Below are 17,825 nucleotides of genomic sequence, written 5' to 3' on the forward strand. Positions count from 1 at the left end.
CAAGTTTCGCGAAGAAAAAAAGCAACATGCAACAAGTTCCAAGAACATAATAAAAATCAGCACGCAACAAGTTCCAGAATCAGAAAAATATGCTTGCAGTAGGTTCCATGGATAAAATTAGTTTTAGGAGGAGAAAAAAAAAATCAGTGTACAAGTTTCACGAAGAGAAAAAATCAACATACACCAAATTTCACAAATAAAAAAACAGTATGCAACAAATTCCACGAACTAAAAAAACAATCAGCACGTAACAAGTTCCATTAACAAAATCAGTTTCACGAGGTGAAAAATCAATGTACAAGTTTCGTGAAGAGAAAAAAAACAGGCTACAACAAGTTTCACAAAAGAAATCATCACTCAACAAGTTCCACGAACATAAATCAGCATGCAACAAGTTCCATCAACAAAAACAGATTTCTCAATGATAAAAATCATTTTAGATGTTTCACTAAGATAAAAATCAACATGTAACATGAATCACGATAATAGAATATGCATGCAATAAGTTCCATGAACAAAATTAGTTTCACTATGTGGAAAAAAAAATCAATTTTCATGAAAAAAAAACCATCATGCAACAAGCTCTTTGAACGACAAACAGCACGCAACAAGCTCCATGAACAAAACCAGTTTTCTCAATGATAAAAATTATTGTAGATGTTTGACGAAGAGAAAAATCAACATGTAACATGAATCACGAGAACAGAATATGCATGCAATAAGTTCCATGAACAAAATTAGTTTCACTATGTGGAAAAAAAAACCTATGTGGAAAGTTTCATGAACAAAAAACCATCATGCAACAATTTCTTTGAACAACAAACAGCATGCAACAAGTTCCTTGAACAAAATCAGTTTCACGAGGAGACAAATCAGTGTACAAGTTTCGCGAAGAGAAAAAAAAAGCAATTTTGCAACAAGTTTCACGAACAAAAGAAAATCAGCACGCAACAAGTTTCAGAATCCGAAAAATATGCATGCAGTATGTTCCATGGACAAAATTAGTCTTAGGAGGAGAAAAAACAATCAATGTACATGTTTCACAAAGAGAAAAAATCAACATGCAACTAGTTTCACGAATAAAAAATAGCATGCCACAAGTTCCACGAACTAAAAAAAACAATCAGCACGCAACAAATTTCATTAACAAAATCAGTTTCACGAGGTGAAAAATCAATGTACAAGTTTTGCGAAGAGAAAAAAAATAGGCAACAACAAATTTCACAAACAGAAAAAATCATCACTCAACAACTTCCACGAACAAAAATCAGCATGCAACAAGTTCCATGAACAAAACCAGTTTTCTCAATGATAAAAATCATTGTAGATGTTTCACGAAGAGAAAAATCAACATGTAACATGAATCATTATTATATAATATGCCTGCAATAAGTTCCATGAACAAAACCAGTTTTCTCAATGATAAAAATTATTGTAGATGTTTCACGAAGAGAAAAATCAACATGCAACATGCATCACGAGAATAGAATATGCATGCAATAAGTTCCATGAAAAAAATTAGTTTCACTATGTGGAAACAAAAAAATGAAGTTTCATAACCATCATACAACAAGTTCCATGAACAACAATCAGCACTCAACAAGTTCCTTGAACAAAATCAGTTTCACAAAGTGAAAAATCAGTGTACAAGAGAAAAAAATCAATGTGCAAGTTTGACGAAGAGAAAAATCAACATGCAACAAGTTTCATGAACAAAAAACCATCATGCAACAGGTTCCATGAACAAAAATCAGCACGCAACAAGTTCCTTGAACAAAATCAGTGTCACAAGGAGAAAAATCAGTGTATAAGTTTCACGAAGAGAAAAAAAGCAACATGCAACAAGTTTCAAGAACAAAAAAAAATGAGCACGCAACAAGTTCCATAATCAGAAAAATGTGCCTACAGTATGTTGCATGGACAAAATTAGTTTTAGGAGGAGAAAAAAAAAATCAATGTACATGTTTCACGAAGAGAAAAAATCAACATGCAACAAGTTTCACAAATAAAAAACAGCATGCAACAAGTTCCATGAACTAAAAAAAAACAATCAGCACGCAACAAGTTCAATTAATAAAATCAGTTTCACGAAGTGAAAAATCAATGTAGAAATTTCGCGAATAGAAAAAAAACAGGCTGGAACAAGTTTCACAAAAAAAACATCACACAACAACTTCCACGAACATGAATCACCATGCAACAAGTTCCATGAACAAAACAAGTTTTCTCAATGATAAAAATCATTGTAGATGTTTCACGAAGAGAAAAATCAACATGTAACATGAATCATTATTATATAATATGCCTGCAATAAGTTCCATGAACAAAACCAGTTTTCTCAATGATAAAAATTATTGTAGATGTTTCACGAAGAGAAAAATCAACATGCAACATGCATCACGAGAATAGAATATGCATGCAATAAGTTCCATGAAAAAAATTAGTTTCACTATGTGGAAACAAAAAAATGAAGTTTCATAACCATCATACAACAAGTTCCATGAACAACAATCAGCACTCAACAAGTTCCTTGAACAAAATCAGTTTCACAAAGTGAAAAATCAGTGTACAAGAGAAAAAAATCAATGTGCAAGTTTGACGAAGAGAAAAATCAACATGCAACAAGTTTCATGAACAAAAAACCATCATGCAACAGGTTCCATGAACAAAAATCAGCACGCAACAAGTTCCTTGAACAAAATCAGTGTCACAAGGAGAAAAATCAGTGTATAAGTTTCACGAAGAGAAAAAAAGCAACATGCAACAAGTTTCAAGAACAAAAAAAAATGAGCACGCAACAAGTTCCATAATCAGAAAAATTTGCCTGCAGTATGTTTCATGGACAAAATTAGTTTTAGGAGGAGAAAAAAAATCTATGTACATGTTTCACGAAGAGAAAAAATCAACATGCAACAAGTTTCACAAATAAAAAACAGCATGCAACAAGTTCCATGAACTAAAAAAAACAATCAGCACCCAACAAGTTCAATTAATAAAATCAGTTTCACGAGGTGAAACATTAATGTAGAAATTTCGCGAATAGAAAAAAAACAGGCTGCAACAAGTTTCACAAAAAAAACATCACTCAACTAGTTCCACGAACATAAATCAGCATGCAAAAAGTTCCATGAATAAAACCAGTTTTCTCAATGATATAAATCATTGTAGATGTTTCACGAAGATAAAAATCAACATGTAACATTAATCACGAGAACAGAATATGCCTGCGATAAGTTCTATGAACAAAATTAGTTTCAATATGGGGAAAAAAAATCAAGTTTCATAACCATCATGCAAAAAGTTCCATGAAAAACAATCAGCACGCAACACTTTACTTTAACAAAATCATTTTCACTAGGAGAAAAATGAGTTTACAAGTTTTACGAAGAGGAAAAAGCAACATGCAACAAGTTCCAAGAACAAAAAAGATCAGGCCGCACCAAGTTCCAGAATCAGAAAAATATGCATGCAGTATGTTTCATGGAAAAATTAGTTTTAGGAGGAGAAAAAAAAAAAATCAGTGTACAAGTTTCACGAAGAGAAAAAATCAAAATGCAACAAGTTTCACAAATAAAAAACAGCATTCAACAAGTTCCACAAACAAAAGAACAATCAGCACGCAAAACGTTTCATTAACAAAATCAGTTCTACGAGGTGAAAAATCAATGTACAAGTTTCGCGAAGAGAAAAAAAACAGGCTACAACAAGTTTCACAAAAGAAATCATCACTCAACAAGTTCCACGAACATAAATCAACATGCAACAAGTTCCATCAACAAAACCAGTTTTCTCAATGATAAAAAACATTGTAGATGTTTCACGAAGAGAAAAATCAACATGTAACATGAATCACGAGAATAGAATATGCATGCAATAAGTTCCATGAACAAAATTAGTTTCAATATGTGGAAAAAAAAATCAAGTTTCATGAAAAAAAAACCGACATGCAACAAGTTCTTTGAACGACAATCAGCACGCAACAAGCTCCATGAACAAAACCAGTTTTCTCAATGATAAAAATTATTGTAGATGTTTCACGAAGAGAAAAATCAACATGTAACATGAATCACGAGAATAGAATAAGCATGCAATAAGTTCCATGAACAAAATTAGTTTCACTATGGGGAAAAAAAATCAAGTTTCATGAACAAAAAACCATCATGGAACAAGCTCTTTGAACAAAAAACAGCACGCAACAAGTTCCTTGAACAAAATCAGTTTCACGAGGAGGAAAATCAGTGTACAATTTTCACAAAGAGAAAAAAAAGCAATCTGGCAACAAGTTTCACAAACAAAAAAAAATCAGCACGCAACAAGTTCCAGAATCAGAAAAATATGCATGCTGTATGTTGCATGGACAAAATTAGTCTTAGGAGGAGAAAATACAATCAATGTACATGTTTGACAAAGAGAAAAAATCAACATACAACTAGTTTCACGAATAAAAAATAGCATGCCACAAGTTCCACAAACTAAAAAAAACAATCAGAACGCAACAAATTCCATTAACAAAATCAGTTTCACGAGGAGAACAACCATTGTACAAGTTTCGCGAATAGAAAAAAAACAGGCTGCAACAAATTTCACAAACAAAAAAAAATCATCACTCAACAACTTCCACGAACATAAATCAGCATGCAACAAATTCCTTGAACAAAACTAGTTTTTTTCAATGATAAAAATCATTGTAGATGTTTCACGAAGAGAAAAATTAACATGTAACATGAATCATGAGCATAGAATATGCATGCAATAAGTTCCATGAACAAAATTAAATTCACTCTGTGGAAAAAAATCAAGTTTCATGAACAAAAAAAAGATCATGCAACAAGTTCCATGAACAACAATCAGCATGCAACAAGTTCATTGAACGAAATCAGTTTCACGAGAAGAAACATCAGTGTACAAGATTCACGAAAAGAAAAAAAAAGCAACATGCAACAAGTTTCACGGACAAAAAAATCAGCACGCAACCAGTTCCAGAATCAGATAAATATGCATGCAGTATATTCCATTAGGTTCACTTGGCGTGGCGTGCCACGCCAAGTGAACCTAATCGAACCTAACATGAATGCAGTTATTGGAAAATTTCTCCTCCTAAAACTAATTTTGTCTATGGAATATACTGCATGCATATTTATCTGATTCTGGAACTTGTTGCGTGCTGATTTTTTTTGTTCGTGAAACTTGTTGCATGTTGTTTTTTTTCTTTTCGTGAATCTTGTACACTGATGTTTCTCCTCGTGAAACTGATTTTGTTCATTGAACTTGTTGCGTGCTGATTGTTGTTCATGAAACTTGTTGCATGATCTTTTTTTGTTCATGAAACTTTTTTCTTCCCCAGAGTAAATATAATTTTGTTCATGGAACTTATTGCTTGCATATTCTATTCTCGTGATTCATGTAACATGTTGATTTTTCTCTTCGTGAAACATCTACAATGATTTTTATCATTGAGAAAACTGGTTTTGTTTCTCAATGATTGTACACTGATTTTTTTTCTTCTCCTAAAACTAATTTTGTCCATGCAACATACTGCAGGCATATTTTTCTGATTCTGGAACTTGTTGCGTGCTGATTTTTTTTGTTCTTGAAACTTGTTGCATGTTGCTTTTTTCTCTTCGTGAAACTTGTACACTGATTTTTCTCCTTGTGAAACTGATTTTGTTCAAGGAAATTGTTGCGTGCTGATTGTTGTTCATGGAACTTGTTGCATGATGGTTATGAAACTTGGTTTTTTTCCCACATATTGAAGCTAATTTTGTTCATGGAACTTATTGTATGTATATTCTGGGCTTGTTATTAATGTAACATGTTAATTTTTATCTTCGTGAAACATCTAAAATTATTTATATGATTGAGAAATCTATTTTTACTAATGTACCTTGTCGCGTGCTGATTGTCACTCTTGGGACTTGGTCAGTGATTATTTTTTTGTGAAACTTTTTTCATCCTGTTTTTTTCTCTTCGCGACATTTGTGCATTAATTTTTCACCTCGTGAAACTGATTTTATTAATGGAACTTGTTGCGTGCTGATTGTTTTTTTTCAGTTCGTGGAACTTGTTGCTTGCTGTTTTTTATTTGTGAAACTTGTTGCATGTTGATTTTTTCTCTTCGTGAAACATGTACATTGATCTTTTTTCTCCTCCTAAAACTAATTTTGTCCATGGAACAGACTGCATGCATATTTTTCTGATTCTGGAACTTGTTGCGTGCTGATTTTTTTTTGTTCTTGAAACTTACTTACTTACTTTTTACTTTCGGCGGGAACTAGACGATGAACTGTCCTACCCGGCACCAAAGGATCTTGGGATGACTTCCGACGACCACTTGGACCTGTCGGCTGCAGCTTCTCCGGCGATCCAGTATTTGTCCCATCTCCGACCGTGTCTCCTGAATCCTCCCCACGGTTCCAGGTCCTCCTTGAATTTTTGCCACAGGTTCTTCTTTTGTCCTCCTGGTTTACGTTTCCAGGAGGGGGCTGGTTTGCAGACAAGGACGTCTCGACATATCGTGCCTTCGGGACGGCGCAATGTATGGCCGAGGAGCTTCAGGCGACGTATTTTAATGATAAGCGATAGCTCTTCTGATTGGCCACAGCGACTCCTTACTTCACTATTGGAAATCCTGTCCCATCTCTTAATGCGGAGGATGTAACGAAAGCAGCGGTGGTTGAACACGTCCAAAGTTCTCGCATCTTCAGTCTTGATCGGCCATGTCTCTCAAGCATACAGTAGTACTGCTCGAACAGTTGCACCATAGATTCTGACTTTTGTTTTGGTTGAGATCTCCCGTCTGGTCCATAATGCTTTTTTCAGACTAGTAAAGGCTCCCCAGGCTTTTGCTATGTGGGCAGAGATATCTCTTTCAGCTCCGCCATCTGGTGTTATGATAGAGCCAAGATACTTGAATTCCTCAACGTTTTCTATTGGCTCACCGTCGAGGGTAACTTGGCAAGGAGCAGGTTGGTTGAGAGCCAATACTTTAGTCTTTGCGCCGCTGATGGCCAGTCCGATGTGCTTTGAGACCTCATAGGCATCGTCGATCATGCCTTGTAAGCTGTCGGCGGTAGTTTCCAGCTCAGCAATATCGTCTGCGAAGTCCAAATCTGTCAGGGACTGGCGAAAACCAGCGATTTGTCCGAAGACTATTCCGCTGTGGTTTCTTATTACATTATTCATGATCCAATCTATCGCGCAGTTGAATAATAAAGGCAACAGGGGGTATCACTGCTTTACCCCAAACTCAACTGGAAACTTAGGGGTGTAATTGCCGGAAACACGGACGCAAGTCTCAATGTCCTTATACGCACTTCTGAGTATCTCAATGATCTCCTGTGGCGCACCGTCTTCAGCCATAATTCTCCATAGCTCCTCTCTGATGAGAGAGTCGAAGGCAGCTGCAAACTCAATAAAGGCAATGAGAAGGGGTAGATGAAACCTGCTGTACTGCTGAAGGATGAGACGAATCGTCAATATCTGTTCTGGACAGCCTCTGCCCGGTCTAAATCCTGCTTGTTCAGGATGGGTCAACTTGTCACGTGCGTCTTTGAATCGATTCAAAAGAATGGCGCAGAAGATCTTCATGGCATGGTCGATCAGGGAGATACCTCTATAGTTTCCGCAAATGGCCTTATCTCCTTTTTTGTATAGCGGAACGAGGACTGATACTTTTCAGTCTTTTGGGAAGGTCTTTGTCGTCCACACCTGGACAAAAAGGTCGGTTAGGTGGCATAGTAGAGTTGGTGAGGACTTGAACATTTCAGAAGGGATCCCATCCTCTGCTGGAGTCTTAATGTTTTTTATGCACTTCAGCGCCTTTTCTACGTCTACAATACTTAGCGGGTCGAGTGTTTACTACGTAGGGATCTCTAGCAGCATTCAAGAAGGTAAGTAAATCGCACCGGGATTTGACAGGAATCAGTAGCTAAGGAAAATGGTCTAGCCAGCGTTCCGTGCGTCCTTCTTCTGTTCGGATGAGTTCTCCAGACTTATCTTTCAGTGTGTCAACCGCTACAGGAGCTTTTCCTGTCGCTTCTTTCAGGAGTTTGAACATTTTCCTGCTGTTGTGGCTCCTGGACGCTTGTTCCAACTCATTCTTCAGATCTGACCAGTACTGTTCTCTGTCCCGTTTCAGTGACTGTTTAACTGCTTTGCAGGCTACTTTTAAGGGTTCTTTTGCACCTCCCACTAGGAGTCGCTTCTTCTTAACTAGTTCTATGGAGTGGTCAGAGATACAGACTCGCTGTTTTCGTTTTTTTTGGTCAAGCACCTCCTCAGCTACGTCCTGTGTCGCAATTTTTATCTGCGCCCAATCTTCATCGACGAGTGAGAGACGATTCAAGGCTTCGAACCGGTTGCTTAGCTTTAACTCGAAGTCGGCTTTGATTTCCGGGCATCTTAGTTTCGAAACATCGTAGCGCTTCCCTGCCTTCTGTCGCTTCTGCCTACTAAGGCGGTGACGGACTTTGCAAGTGAGGAGATAGTGGTCGGATCCATTTAAAGATCCTGTTTCTGCTCCTCTGTATACCCGGGCATCTGTGCAGGAGCTCCTCCATCTTCTGCTGACTAAGATGTGGTCGATCTGGGCTGTTGTTACGCCGTCGTTCGAACGCCATGTAACGAGGTGGAGTCTCATGTGCTCAAAGAGAGTGTTTGTGACGTATAGGTTGTTGTATCTGGCTAGCTGTAAGAGCCTTTCTCCATTGAGGCATCTGTCACCAACGGTGTGGCGGCCAATAACTGCTGCTGTGTCGGGGTCTACTCTGCCAAGCCGGGCGTTCCAGTCTCCAGCTACAAAGAGCATGTCACGCCTTGGTGTCTTGTCGATGATTCTTTGAAGGTCATAATAAAAGGCATCTTTGACCGCGTCACTACTGTCCCTTATCGGAGCGTACACAGCGATTATGGCTATGTGGCTAATGTGGCCTCTCAGTGTGATTATGGTGATCCTTGGTGACAATGGATCCCAAGAGGTGACACATGATGCAGTAGGACCGTCTATTAAGAACCCAACTCCTTGCTGGCCGGAACCATCATTGGGACCCGAGTTATAGAACTGGAATGAGTCCGATTCGGAAACGGTCAACTTTTTGGACAGAACATGATTAAGTCTTGTTTCTGACAGACAACAAACTTTGATTTTATACTTTTGCAGCTCCCTTGCAAGGAGCAGTTGCGTGGATTCCAGCTTGCAGCTGCGAACATTCCACGCGCCAATATTCAGATGTTTTCCTGATCGGGCGGCTTGCATACTTGTCGGGCCAGGCACCACCCTGACCGGGTCCGCGTCGGCTACCGCGAACGCCGTAATAGTAGTATCTCTCTGCATTTGATCTTCAATATCCATTGGTGTTTCATAGGAATTGACTTGACCAATGGCTCCCCAGACCCTTGGCGCCCCGTTGCGTTAGCCATTCTATTTGTCGGGCTAGGCTACTAATAGAATGTTACACCACTCCACCACTGTGAGGTGCAACTTAGGGCTCTCCTCCCGGCTCGCTAGGAACCGGGGCGTGAATCCTCGCTCCGAGGCCCCAACCATAGCTTGGGAGCACTCGTACTTATCAGGCCCTGATTCCCACCTAGGAGGTCGGGAGGTTGGAGTGGTAACCTCAAACTTGAAACTTGTTGCATGTTGCTTTTTTCTCTTCGTGAAACTTGTACACTGATTTTTCTCCTTGTGAAACTGATTTTGTTCAAGGAACTTGTTGCGTGCTGATTGTTGTTCATGGAACTTGTTGCATGATGGTTATGAAACTTGATTTTTTTCCACATAGTGAAACTAATTTTGTTCATAGAACTTATTGCATGCATATTCTGTTCTCGTGATTCATGTTACATGTTGATTTTTCTTTTCGTGAATCATGTACATTGATTTTTTTTTCTCCTCCTAAAACTAATTTTGTCCATGCAACATACTGCATGCATATTTTTCTGATTCTGGAACTTTTTGCGTGCTGATTTTTTTTTCTTCTTGAAACTTGTTGCACATTGATTTTTTTTCTTCTCTTGAAGCCAATTTCGTTCAAGGAACTTGACCGTGCTGATTTATGTTTGTGGAACATGTTGAGTGCTAATTTTTCTTCGTGAAACTTGTTGCATGCTTATTTTGGAACTTGTTGCATGCTGATTTATGTTTAGTGGAACTTGTTGAGTGATCATTTTCTTTTTGTTTGTGAAACTTGTTGCATCCTATTTTTTTTCTCTTCGCAAAATTTGTATATTGATTTTTCACTTCGTGAAACTGATTTTGTTATTGGAAATTGTAGCGTGATGATTGTTGTTTTTTAGTTCGTGGAACTTGTAGCTTGCTGTTTTTTATTCGTGAAACTTGTTGCATGTTGATTATTTCTCTTCGTGAAACATGTACACTGATTTTTTTCTCCTCATTAAACTAATTTTGTCCATTTAACATACTGCATGCATATTTTTCTGATTCTGGAACTTGTTATGTTTTGATTTTTTTTTGTCCGTGAAACTTTTTACATGTTGCTTTTTCTTCTCTTCACCAAACTTGTACACTGATTTTTCTCATCGTGAAACTGATTTTGTTCAAGGAACTTGTTGCGTGCTGATTGTTGTTAATGGAAGTTGTTGCATGATGGTTTTTTGTTCATGAAACTTGTTGCATGTTGATTTTTCTCTTCGTGAAACTTGCACATTGATTTTTTCGTCTCTGGAAGCCAATTTTGTTCGTGGAACTTGCCCTTCCTGATTTTTGTTTGTGGAACTGGTTGAGTGCTGATTTTTCTTCGTGAAGCTTGTTTCATGCTGAATTTTTTTCTTCGCGAAACTTAAACAATGATTTTTCTCCCCGTAAAACTTATTTTGTTCGTGAAACTTGTTGCGTGCTGATTTTTTATTCCTGAAACTTGTTGCATATTTATTTTTTCTCTTCGTGAAACAAGTACATTGATTTGTTTTCTACCCAGTGAAACTAATTTTGTTCATGCAACTTATTGCATGCATATTTCTTTGTTCGTGATCCATGTTAAATGTTGATTTTTCTCTTTGTGAAACTTCTACAATGATTTCCTCATTGAGAAAACTGGTTTTGTTCATGGAACTTGTTGCACGCTGATTTATGTTTATGGAACTTGTTGAGTGATCTTTTGTTCGTGAAACGTGTTGCACTGTGATTTTGTTTATTCTCTTCTCGAAACTTGTACTTTGATTCTTCTCTTCGTGAAACTGAATTTGTTAATGGAAGAAGTTGCATGCTGATTGATTTTTTGGCTCGTGGAAGTTGTTGCTTGATGTTTCTTTTATTCATTAAACTTGTTGCAGGCTGATTTTTTCTCTTCGTGAAACATGTAAATTGATGTCAGTTTGTATGTCAGAATCCATATATTTATGTGTTTTTGTTTCTAATAAAAGCTCTATGATTCTGCTAGCGTACCCTAGAAATAATGGAAATATAACAAAGTAATAGATAATATATTTTTAATGAAATAATGACATGTATGATATTAATATAAATATATGGTAGATACATTTTTATACATTATTAATATCAATGAACAACTTTGGACATTTTGAATCTGTCCCATAAAATAGTTCACCATGTTCTATCTTGATACTGTAGCTATTGTCTTCTTTTAGTTCGTAATCAGTAGAATAATCATTATTCCATTTTTAGTCATACTCAATTTTTACTGGTATGTCACCGACAGGTTCAATATACGTTTTGTCTTTTGTATTATTTGGTTCATTGACTGTTTGATCAATGATGGTAGTAACGTTTGCTGGCACTTTGTTTTTCATTGATTCATCTTTATATTCCTTAGTGATATTTTCTCGCTGTCTATTATCACATTATTTTTACACATGTAACAATTCCGGCACGTAGACAATATATGTTTTATGATATTAGTAGAACAGTAGGCCTTTCTTCTTTTGACCTTCCGTCGAATGCTAATTTCTGAAAGCTGACGATAGGATGTATCCGTAGGTAATGTGTTACCAGCAACACTAGCAAGGAGTTGTCCTCTATCATCGACAATTATTTTTATGTTGATATTCTCTTTGAATGCAATCATCTCTGGAAATGATACTTTCGCATATCCAGAATGTGTATAATGGAAATTCTTGGGTACTCCAAAGAAATCTTAACTCTCACTGTCATGACAACGCACGCATACGTTTCCGATAGTGCTACCACTTGTACTTGTTTCAGAGTTCAAATACTTCTCCTTGTCAGCATTCAATGATACAATAACACTATCATGTGAACATATTTTTACTGGGAGTTCATCCCCAAGATCAATATCCATTTCATCTTTGCCATTATTTGGTTCATTGACTTTTTGATCAATGGTAGTAACGTTTGCTGGCACTTTGTTTTTCATCGATTCATCTTTATATTCTTTAGTGATATTTTCTAGCAATGCCCTTTTTATTTTTCCGGCAATTTCGATGTCTACTATCGCATTATTTTTACACAGGTAACAGTTCCGCCCCGTTCACAAGATATGGCTTATGATATTAGTAAAAGAGTGCGCCTTTCTTCTTTCGATCTTCCGTTGAATACTAATACCCGAAATCTGACGATATGGTTTAACACTGGGTAACATGTTACCACAAGTATTAGCAAGAAGATGCCCCTCTTCAGCAACTATTATTTTTATGTTGGCATTCTCTTTGAGTGCAATAATCTCCGGAGATCTCAATCTCGCATATCCACCATCATAAGAGTTGAATTTTTTTGGTACTCCAAAGAAATTTAATTCCTTACTGTCATGACAATGCACGCATACGTTTCCGATAGTGTTACCACTTATACTTATTTCATAGCTTAAATACTTCTCCTTGTCAGCATTCGATGCTACAATAACACTATCATGTGAACACATTTTCTTAAAATGCTTCATCCTCACTTCCTTATAGATATTAGTTATGTGCTTATCGTTCCACAGCGTAAAAAAACTGAATTAATACATGCAATAAACTAGGTAGTATCGATTACTGGCCATAGACTACCAGTGGGAAAGCTGCATCGTGTGTCTGAGCAAGCATAGAGTGCAATTGTCAGAGCCGTGAGCGTATTTTATGTTATTTTAAGATACGTTAAATAAAAAAAAAAAATAAATAAAAAAATAAATAAAAAATAGTTGAATAATTTCGACGTCCAAAAAAAATTAGTAAAAAAAAGTGCTACTACAAACAGTATTTTTCTAATAGTAAAAGTCACGACTAACATTTCTACATCATTCGCATTTTGAATTTGGAAAATATTAAATTTGATTTTTTTTGTTGTTGTAAGTATGTTACATGTCATTTTAAGAGATGAAAAAAAAATTAAAAAATATATCATGTTAAAAAAAAAGTGGGGGAAGGGGGGAGGTCGGAGGGAGCGGGGTTGGAGGGGTGAGGGGGGCGGGTTATCAGGGGGTTGGGGAGGGGGTTAGGGGCAGGGTTTGGGGGGAGGAGCAAAAAGTTGGGGGGAGGGGGTCCTTGGGGTTGGGATAGGGGATCTTACAACACTGTTCAAATGGTAGTTGTGTATTATACCGAATGCAGTTGAGAATCGCCCAAATAAAAAAAAATATGTATCTCTGAATAGGAGTTAGCATTCCCTCAGATGGTTTACCATTTTCGTTTCTGTCAACTCCTATAATCATACCATAATGAAGAATCATGTTTAGCATTGAAACATCCATAACAGTTTGAATAACTGATTGTCAGAGTTTTTGTTCCAGTGTTCAAGGTTAAACATAAAACAACCACGCCTAACAAATTTGCTTAACAGACAGAATTTCGTAACTGCCTACCAGGAAATGAATCACCATACCATGAAAACAGACAGGACTTTTAACAGAAACATGATATTTAACACCAAAACCATGGTTTCGTGAACAGCACGAATTTTCATGTTATGGTGATTCTGATTACAACATTAAAAAAAAAAAAAACCAAAGATGAATTTTTAAGGCATGGTGATTTCTATCTGTCTGATATCTTAGATTAACACAAAAAGGGAGTACTGTCTGCTTGTATGGCGGGGGGACTTTCCGCTACCTTTAATTGACCTATCACTACTCACTCGGAGATAATCAGCATAGTTTGAGTTAGATAAACTACTCTGTAGGTATATTTTATGGAAAAATTTAATATATAGAACTGGTTAGGTTAAATATTTAATATAATGGGTTCTGGGCGGCCTGCTTTCCATAATTCTCTTGAGTAGTTTCCATAGTTTTGTTACTAACGTATTATATTTTCATCATATTTTGATATATTCCATTATGATTAACCTAACTTCACTCCTTGAGTGTGGTCGGTATAATACACAGGTACCATGTCAAGAATCATATATGCAGTTTTTAAATGTATCCTGTAGTTACCAACCCCCCCCCCCCCAAAAAAAAAGAACTTCCCCCCATATCACAACGCTCTTTTCACATCTCCCGCCAAGAGTTAATTTTTAATAATAGCTTTAATAATTCTAACTCATTATTGTTAAATAATAACCTTTGAGCACATGAAACAATAGGGTTGTACAAATTGTCTTTGAAGTAAAAATATATAAGAAGGGATATCTGGAGATATCTCAGGTTATACAAGTTCTAATGTTAAGTTTAGCAACCACTCCTTTATTGGGACGTAACTCAAAGTTGACTAATAAGACGTTCACATGGAGGGGGGAGGGTTCAAACTCATCCCCTTCCTCCTAATATATTAATACATATAATCCCTTATATTTCTCACTTGTTTTTCAAATAATCTGTATTTTGTTTCTAATTTTCGCTTTCAGATTATATATCCCCAAGCTTGTCCATAAGAGTTGAGGGCAAAGACCCATGAAATCCCCGGACTCACGAGATTTTTATGGTTCAGTTTGTAATCTCTGATATTTTTCATTTTGTCTGTTTATTTGTGGCACGTTTTGCTGTTTTATCACCCCCCCCCCCTCGCAATAAAATCTTGCAATTGTGCCTATATCCCTAAAAAAAACTCCCTTAAAAGTGGCTGATTCACAGAAATAATGATTTTTCTAGAATCTGCTACATAAACTCTTAGGATAAATAGAAAAAAAAACAGAACAAACATCAATATAAATCGATACTATTATTATTTTACATAAATAAGCCGGCGCTCTGAGTGGACAAACATTCATCTCTGTTGTTAGTTTCGCCATCGTTTTTTTTCTTTGATTAGATAAAAGTTTTTTTAACTGAAAGTAAGCAGCGACATTAAAACTTAAAACGAAGCGAAATTATTCCGTATATGAAAGGGACTGTCCCCTCCTCAACACATCGCTGTTTACGCTAAAGCTTTTTTATTGTTTTAAAAAATAGAGTTGTGAGCAAGAGTCAAATTCTAGCGTAAAGAGCGAGGCGTTGAGGAGGTGGTAGCCTATTTCATATACGGAACAATTTCTGTTCGTTTTAAGTTTTAATGTTGCTCCTTATTTTCAGTTAAAAAAAACTTGTTTTTTTAAATTTAATTTCTGAACGTTTTTAAATTAATGCGGCTGTGATTTTGGATCACTGTACATGAATAATTAAAACGAAATTTGCATATTAATTTTACTTTTTTTGGCTAAATGGCTTTCCCGAAGGTTGTTTAATTTTATTTACGAACGTTTTTATTAGTAATGAATATACGTAACTTACGAATGAACTTACGTAATAAACTTCTATATTCGTATATTTTCATTACGTATATTAGGGGGGTTCGCCCTCCTAGTCAATATCTTGCTCTTTACGCTACAGTTCGAATTTTTTCCCAATTCTTTAAGAATGAACCGTTAATCACAAAGGCCGTTAATTAGAATAAATAGTTCTTGTGAAAGTACTAAAACAACTTTAGCGTAAAGAGCGAGGTATTGAATAGGGGGTTAACACAATCATATACGTAATAGTTTCTGTTCGTTTTAAGTTTTGATGTTGAAAAGTTTTCAGTTGAAAACTTGTTTTTTTTTTATTTCTGATCGTTTTTTTTAAATAATGCTTTTAAATCCGGCGCCCCCTTCTTAGCAATGTCCCTTCCCCCATGAAATTTTTTCCATGGAAATATCTTCCCACGTAGCCACCAACCCCCCCCCCCCCCACCGCCAGAAGAAAAAAAAACCTGAAAACGTCTGTATGTTTTCCAATACTAAACACGACATGTAAATAATAGTCAAAGCTCATTGCTTTCAAACCCTACCTCGGAAACGAGGGGAGTACATCGTCCCCAAAGACATAGTTAATGTATCCGTCGATTATATTGAAAAAAATGCTTCTTTCAAAACTTTGATTAGGTGACTTTGGGAAGTAAAATGAGTGTGGGAGGGGGCCTAGTTGCCCTCCATTTTTTTGGTCGCTTAAAAAGGGCACTAGAACGTTTAATTTCCGTTTGAATGAGCCCTCTAGAAATATTATTGGACCACTGGGTCGATACGATCACCCCTGGGAAAAAAACAACAAAAAAACACATAAACACCCATCCGTGATCTTTCTTCTGGCAAAAAATACAAAATTCCACATTTTTGCATATTGGAGCTTGAAATCTCTACAGTAGGGTTCTCTGATACGCTGAATCTGATGGTGTGATTTCTGTTAAGGTTCTATGACTTTTAGGGGGTGTTTCCTCTTTTTTTCAAAAATAAGGCGAGTTTTCTCAGGCGCGTAACTTTTGATGGATCAGACTAAACTTAGTGAAACTTATATATTTGAAATAAGCATAGAAATCTGATTCCTTTGATTTATCTATTGGTATCAAACTTCCTTTTTTAGAGTTTTGGTTACTATTGAGCCGGGTCGCTCCTTACCTACATTTCGTTACAAGGAACTGTGTTATGGCCAAACAACAACAACAACAGATCGATTGACCTTGACCCCCATTAGACTCGATCGATAATCCTTGAATAAATTATGTCCCGTCAGCATTAAACTAAATTGTAGATGGCAGCACGGTGTTCGTCCCGGAGTAGCACCTCCCCCTCTACTAATTGTCGGAGGGATTTTCTTTGGAGGGAATTTTTCAGGGGGTAAATGCCGGAAATACCCCCAAACTGGAAAGTACTCCCCAGCGGAAAATACCCTCCCCGAGTTTTTTTAAGTATTTTTGTACCCATCCCCCCCCCCGCCAAAACAACAACAACAGACAAAAGTCTTGGATACGGTCCTCGGGCTTATATATCGATTTCTACCTCCACCCTACCCTCGTCTCTCCCTTAGAACTAATTCTGTATTTATCTAAATTAAATCAAACTTACAATAACTCTCTCCCAGGGATGTTCGTATCAAATAAAGGGTCCATGAAGATCGGGGGAAGACCCATCCAAAAAAATTATAAGTTTAAGTGCCATTTTAAGTGACCAAACAGATTGGAGTGGAACTAGCCCTCTTCCATTACCCCTTCGTCCCCCAAAGACACCCGAATGACATTCTGAGATAGCCACTTGGTTCATCATAATTGAAAGGTGCAACAAATATGCCTCTGGGGATGATAACCCCTCCCCCTCCTTCCCATAGAGTTTAGGGAAAGGGCTGCAAGTTTTGCAATTTGTCCATTGCTTACAGATACTATCTTTTATTAGGAAAAATACGGACATTTTTGCGAGTTCTAGTCCTTTTTTTTTTTTTAGTAGAAAGTGATTGGAGACCAACCAGCCTCTGTCCTAAGACTGTTTTTGATATCTGGTCCTTTTGTTACCCCTTAGGACATCTGATCGACATTTTCAGGTACCTATTTTGGGCTTCCTCTTTGGCTGCTCAATTTTGCGTGTGGGGGAATTTCCCAAGGGGAATTATTGGAGGGATTTTCTTTGGAGGGAATTTTTCAGGGGGTAAATGCCGGATCCTAATTTTAGAACACATAGCTTTGGAAATCAGCCG

General features: G+C 36.9%; 1 protein-coding gene across 1 annotated transcript in view; it reads left to right on the forward strand.

Annotated features, from left to right (window-relative positions):
• LOC148948560 (aminopeptidase N-like) overlaps positions 1 to 17,825 on the forward strand; it is a 200,755-nt gene that overhangs the window by 82,168 nt on the left and 100,762 nt on the right. The window lies entirely within an intron of this gene.

Source organism: Artemia sp. Qi Xiang Cuo, chromosome 9 (assembly GCF_049724085.1).
Source record: "Artemia sp. Qi Xiang Cuo chromosome 9, ASM4972408v1, whole genome shotgun sequence".
In the NCBI taxonomy this organism is placed as follows: Eukaryota; Metazoa; Arthropoda; class Branchiopoda; order Anostraca; family Artemiidae; genus Artemia; species Artemia sp. Qi Xiang Cuo.